The sequence below is a fragment of the Kryptolebias marmoratus genome, linkage group LG1 (assembly GCF_001649575.2).
Source record: "Kryptolebias marmoratus isolate JLee-2015 linkage group LG1, ASM164957v2, whole genome shotgun sequence".
Lineage (NCBI taxonomy): Eukaryota > Metazoa > Chordata > Actinopteri > Cyprinodontiformes > Rivulidae > Kryptolebias > Kryptolebias marmoratus.
In genome coordinates, this window is record NC_051430.1 from 26,158,772 (window position 1) to 26,165,662 (window position 6,891).

Sequence of the window (6,891 nt, forward strand, 5' to 3'; positions counted from 1 at the left end):
AAAAAAAAAAAAAAAAAAAAAAAAAAAAAAAACATTTTTAAAGATGAGACTTAGCAAGTAGCAAATAGCAAGACAATTTATCATGTTTAAAGACTAGATATGTGGGGGAAAAAATGCAACAATTGAAAAAGCTGTGCACAATAAAATACTTTGACATTACATGGTCAGGGTCATGCACAGTGCTGTATTGACTTCCAGCTACTAAAAACACTTGTATCAATTTTAGCCACAATTTGTACACAAAAGTAGTCAAACTGTAGAGGAAGGGTCAAAATTGTTGCTACAGCAGAATGTTAATGGAAATCTAAATGACCAAAATCTAAATTTAAAAAAGCCTTTCTTCAAATTTCTTTTTTATTTTATTTTCCAGCTTGGCCAATTGATCAATATCAGTGAAGAATATTTTCACTTATAGGGGCCTGTAGGTACCTGCTAGTGCTAATAGAAAATTCTCATGTTAATAAATCACCCTTGCAACCAACAAACTGGCAACAAATACCCAAAGTATGATCCTTCTTTAATTTTAGTCTTTGATTCTGAACACAAGCAAGTGGGTTGGATTGTTTAACCTAACCAGCAGACTGTGCTGTCTAAATATAACTGTGTAGATAAAAAGTGTATGAGAAAAAATAAAAAATAAAAGTTATGGAAGCTGATAAACAGTTGCTGAACTAAACTGAATTCCTGTGGTAAAAGAGGAGCAAGCAAGGCAAAAATGTGTCCTTTTTAACAACAGCCAAACAAATTATGTCTTAATTTGAGTTTATTCAGATGTGACTACAACTCCAAATGTCAGAAATAATTTAACCATCTGTAGCTGCTCTTTTTTAGTTGAATATTGGTGAATTATCAAACAGCACAAAAGATTGTAAGAATTAAAAGACATTTTGGGAATATTGGTAGATTCTGCCAAAGATTTCTGTTTGGATGATGTTCAAGAATTTAAACAGTATATTGATAGTTCACTGTAACAGAGTAATTTGAATGGTTTAGTATAAATCTTTTTTTAAGGCTGTTGAAAGGAGGCAACCTTTTTGCAACCTTTGTGCCCCCCGAGAAAGCAAAATTTAGGATTATTAAAAACAAAAGCTCTATTCATTTCATTTTTTAGAGCTTTGTTGATCAGAAGCAAAAAAATATGTAGATTTAAAAGTACTTTTTGCAAACTATGAAATCAAACATTAAATTCTACACTATAATAAATGGTGTATTTTGAAAGAATTTACTACAGTAGTTTTCCAGATATATTGATGCAGTATTCTAAAATGCAGGTACGGACTTTATATGAATAAAGCACTTTTATCTACATACTTTACTGAACAAATCTGAGTATAAATATGTACCAAAACACTAAAACTGTCAAACTTCTTGATTCCAAACAACTCTTCTGTGGAAGTCACCATCGTTAACCTATTTTCAGCTGCTTTGGCTGTCTCCATCAGTAAACAAACACACATGACACACATGGTATTTGGCACCCTTTTACAAATATTGCTTACAAATTTTGTATTTAAGGATATGAAAGAGAATTTTTTATTGTTATTTAATGGTCTTCATGATATTGCAATGAGTGCCCTTAAAGGCTTTTCTTTATGCTTTGGACTCAAACATCGTGTTTTGTACCCTCAAATTTAGTACTTTTTTTTTTTTTTTGCTTTCTTTAAAACGTGAGCAAAGACAATTGTTACAGTCTGTCGGTTGTTCTTTTTCATGCTTCAGACCAAATGAAGAAACACTGAGTCTGACAGAGCAATCAGGCAGCGACAACAAAACACAAAGAGAGTTTTTAGCCCTCTGCTTGTCTGCCTAGAACAAATGAAGCCGGCAGGGACACGGGGCTGAGATCAGGGGACAGCTTGTTGAAGATAATTCTCTCATTTGAAGGGAAATTGACCCTGGGCGCTGAATCTGCAACAAGATAAGTCATTCTAGCTAGACTGCATGTTGAATTTTATTGGAACAAGAAAGAAAGGAGTGGATGATGGAAATTAGGATTAAACTGGCATTTTAGTAGAGCTGCAGAAAAACGAAGTTTATTATACAGAGTTAGGTGCTGACTAAAGGTACAGTATATACTTTGAAAACATAGTGATGTATTAGTCATATACTGCAGTGTCTATAACAGCAGTGAATGGTAATATTAGAATAATAATTATGATCACATACTAGCATAATTCTAGTCATTAACTAGAACCAGACAGGACTGTTGTATCTTATAATCAGTGTAAATTCTTCATTTAGTCAGCTCCGATGCAGTCCTGCACATGATTATTGCTTTTTAAAACAATGTGATGACAACAAGAAATATTATAGGGGATTATTGTGATTATATATCCATGATCCCATTGCTCATACTGTACATTTAATATGATGACAACAAGATAATAGCCTCTTTAAACACTCTGTCACTATAATCTTATTCCCTCTCATTACTTTTTCTCACACTCGTAAGAGATTGACACTTTGTGAAGTTGATCAAACTGTTTGCATGCCAGGGGGCCTCTGCAGAAGTGTGGAATTTAAAAAAAAAAAACTTTCCTAAGCACATGTCATCCATGAAGACTGCAGGTCATGATTATTATATGGATAAAGCAATTATGGAGCAGTGACGGGGTAAAGATATCATTGTGCAGACTTCTTTAAACCACTTTTGCAAGAGGTTGTGCAAGACGGAAATACACACCCTGGAAGCAGCACACATATATGCCAGTTTAATTTTAAAAATAGAATATTCATATTCCACTTCTTAGACTGTAGTATAAGTTACACTTGATTCTGTAATCTAGAGTGCAGCAGTGTGTACATTGCCTTAATGTGAGTTTTCTGTGTGCTTATATATGAAAATATTTCCAAGAATGAATGCTATTTAACTAGTCTGTGTGAACGTGTACCTGTATGCGTGTTGTTCAAATGTGTCTACATGTAGATGAATTTGCAAGTCAGTGTGCCATATTTAAATAGCAGAACAGATGTACTGAGGCTGTTTGGTTAAGCAGATAGAGCATGCCTTTCAGGGCCCATAACTCTGTGATCCTATTACATTTGTGTCGCCAGGATAGCCTTAGTATGTGTCATATCAAGCCTACTGAAAATACCTTATATAACCAGCTAAAAAAGTAACGGTAATCAGTAATGATACAAGTACTTTTTAAGTTTATACTTTTGACTTGCCTTAATAATGCTCAGCTTATAGCACTGATTCTTTAGGAAGTATATAGTGCTTATGGTTAATGCTACAAAAGTCACAACTAAATTTACAAATGTGGCTCAATTTTTATTCAGACGCAGTAAATCAAGAACAAGCACATGCGTAATCTTAAACAGTTCTGTCCTTTACTTAGAAGCGCTTGATGAGACCATGTTGAGAATAATGATTTTAAAGTCATTGTTATGTGACATTTTACTACCTCCATGTAAATATTCAACCATGCCTCAAATGGATGTTTTAAAAAATAAAAAAAAGCTGTTAAAATTCAGTTTTAGCATGTGCATACCAACTAGCTGTAGTAGCACATACATAGGTTTTTACCAAAATTGAGGAAAAAAATCAGGATAATATGGAGGAGTTTGTAAGATTTACCAAACCAACATCTTTGTCATCAGTGAAACACACTTGTTCAAGTCAAACAAAATGTAACTTCCATCACAAACTGACTTAACCCTGTTCATTATCCTCATAGCCTACTGATAAAGGCACAGTAAGTTTATATTCAAAAATTAAGAACTGTTTTTATTACAGTTAAGCAGATTACAGTACAGAACTGTCATGAAAACAAATTGCGCAGCATAAAAACCAAATTAAAGAAACATCATAGTGAAGAAGAATGCTTTCGAAGTTGTAAAGAATAGAGAATGACACAGATTGTTACAAACGCTTATCTTTGTTTCTGCTCCTACATGTCATCCTTCCATTAACTTCTAAAACTTCTATACACAGCCCGAACTCCTGCTTCTTTAATCTGTGTTTAATGCCCATTAGTAAAAGAGAAAAAAAAAATTCCCACCACTGAAGGCAAAGGTAGAGCAATAGCAAAATATCTTATAAACCACAAAATGGATTTTAACTAAATATCAGAAATTATCTGATTGATATGCAACTGTTGAACTTTTCAAGTCACCTCAATACGAGATGGATAAAACAGTTAAAGTTGATGAGACCTGTTTACATCGGAAGCTTTGCAGCAACTGAGTGCAGAAACCTTTTTGAGAAAAAACTAATACAGCTTTAAAATGATGTAAATGTAAAAGAAGCAGGTCGGTAAACTGAAAGGGAGCTGAATGAGAGACTGAGGCATCCATTTGACAGCCGTCTCACCTCTGACCTTTGTAATGAGTTGCTGAGTGTCCAAACGTCATTCAGATAACAAGTTATGGTCTCGTTGACACTAAAAGCAGTCAATGGACAGACAGATGGCCCACTGGGAATGGATGAAGTCAATGGGGAGGGAGAGTTCTGAGGTCCATATTCCATTAATGGGAGTAATACAATATACTAAATGGTATTTAGCAGACACTTTATCCAGAATGACTTGAAGTACCTCATTGAGTGCTTTTATTTTTAGAAAGAACGGCCCCATTGAAAATCAGGCTCTGTGATGCTTCAAGCCTCGTAGGTTCTGAGTACTTAGCATGATTTTGGGGTGGGATACAGATGTGGCCAGATGTGACACAAGTGTGATCAAATCAATTAAAAAATGAATTAAAGAGGAATTCCAACAAAAAAAGAAATATAGTTCTGATGAAGCAATCCACAGATTTATCTGTTTAAGTGGGATCATTTCAAATTACCTCTCCTGGAAGGCATTTGTAATAATTTACAAGTTTTTGTAAAAGGCTTTGCTGTAGCACAAAAACAAATATTTTATTTCAGTGTTCCTTGCTGCATTGATGATCTAAAATGACTGAAAATTAATCAAAGGATTTTTTTTTAGTAATGACATACTTCTCTTCAATCACCATGCATAAATACTATCAGGATAAAATTTAACTTTTTATAATAAAATGATTGAAAAATGAATTAAAGTGGTCAAAGAAAACAAGAGTGAAAAAAGTGAGTGAAACTTTTTTATGTCAAAGGAAACCATGGTGCTTGACAGGGTAATAAATGGTTTCACATAAATTGTTACTTTTGTGTTAAATTCTGAATTGTATTGGGCTCACCTCATTTTGTAAACTAACAAAAATAAACAGTTCAATAAAAAGAAGGGCTGAAGGATCATGAAGAGCTCTCTGTGTTTAGAAGAAATCGATGTGAAAATTGCATCAATGGTTCTTTAGCAAGCTCATGAAATTACAGCCACTTTTGGTCAAATGAGATGGAGCAAAAAGGAAACAAAATGAACATTTATGTGTCTTTTATGAGGATTCTTTTTTTACTTTGTAGGCTTACAAAGTCATTTAAAGTACATAATATTTTCCTTTTACCTTGAATAAAAGCATTTATTTGGGATTCTGAAGTTACTACCAGTTCATAAACTCTGAAAAAAACACAACCTGACACTCCTGACACTATAGATGAAGAATTTATCCTCGTTTTTATCTCCTCCTAACTCAAACTCACATCAGTCTGAATTTACTGTATGTCAAAAATGGAAAGTCAAAATGCTGGTATAGATTCTCAGCCTTCCAGAACATGGCAAGTCCAAAAAACATTAAAAAGCAAAACATCTGGACTTCCATTTAGAAGAGGTTTTTTTCAGTTCAAAACTGGAGAGTGCAGAGTTCCAAGATTTAGACTACATGAGATGCGTTATTATGTAAGTTAAATTCACATGCATATTAAACTCACTCCCCTCCCACTGGAGAGACGTTAAGGTCTTTGTCTGGTTCACAGAAGAGATGCTTTGGTTGCATACATGAAGGTGTAAATTAGAGGGAAAATATCGCCCATCTTCTGAATCTAATAAAGCTAAAATAGCACAAAATGTGCAGAAATAGTTAAATTACAAAAGAAAAAACACACACAGAAAAATAAAAAACAGGAAAACAATGGTGTGAATCCTGAACCACCATTCACACAATAAAATGTTTTATAAAGCCATCATATAATGAGATATTCCACTTTCAGTGCATTTGGAGTTATGGTGCAGAGTTTTATTTTAAAGTGGAACAATTTAACACATCTCACAGAGAGTGTGCCATGTCTGAGCAAATATCTGAAAATAAAATGTTGTGTTTTTCTAATTGCAAAGCACTATTCTTAGCTTGTTTTCCTGCTTGTGGTTTTGTAAATTGTCAAACGGAATACTGTAGGTTGTCCTTAAAGATTATGGCTAGGATTAATGTATGTTTATGCAACTGTCTCGTGAACCAAACTCTGCATGAGATGTTGAGATGTAGACTAAATCTTTGGCAAAAAAACAGCTCTATAGACAGGTCATGAAGGTGTGCTGTGGTATTTGATCAAAGCTTGTTATTGGCATTTCACTAAAACTTTGTAAAAAGACGTGCAATATATGTGATTCTTATTTCTGAAAATAAAAAAAGAATCAACAGTAACTTCACAAATCAAGAAAACAAAATTAAGGCTCATACTGTAAGTGAACTACATCCTGAAAGATGACAGAAACAAACTTCCCAGTTTGACCCTGGCCAATTCCAGAAGCCATAAGTAAGAGCCAAGAAAGAATCAAAGTCTGTGAGAGCTGCTGAGGCTTAAGGCCAAAGTCATCAGTATCAGACAAAAGAGAACAATGCTGAGTAATACTGGCAAGTGGAACAACTACAGTTAAGTAGATAATACATAATAATTGAGCCCTACAGCAGATCTTTACAGGTGGCTTCACAAACAGCAGCCTGATCTAAACTCAGATAAGAACTTTTTTTATCTTTGGCTATAAATAAAATAAAATATTAATATATCTGCATTTGACATCTTTGCGATATTCGTTT